A 305-nucleotide genomic window follows, 5' to 3' on the forward strand; every position below is an offset into this window, starting at 1 on the left:
CCTCCCTCCCTCCCTCCCTCCCTCCCTCTCCTAACTCTTCTGTAGCTTACACACCATTGCCCTGGCAAATATTCCTCATCAAATACAGTAGACCATGCATACCTGCTGCCCAGCCTATTCCCACTGACCATGTAGAGTAGATGTTTCTAAGCAACAAGTAGTGACAACTTACCCAAAAATGGGCAAAGACTGTACCCATGCAACTGAATGTACTGACTCTTCACTGACTTCGCAGATGTGAAATATTCCTTGCCTGCCTTTCACTGCCTTAGCCTGGAAATGCTGGGAAAAACAAGCCATATCAG

The sequence above is a fragment of the Mus pahari genome, chromosome 8, assembly GCF_900095145.1.
Source record: "Mus pahari chromosome 8, PAHARI_EIJ_v1.1, whole genome shotgun sequence".
Taxonomy (NCBI): Eukaryota; Metazoa; Chordata; class Mammalia; order Rodentia; family Muridae; genus Mus; species Mus pahari.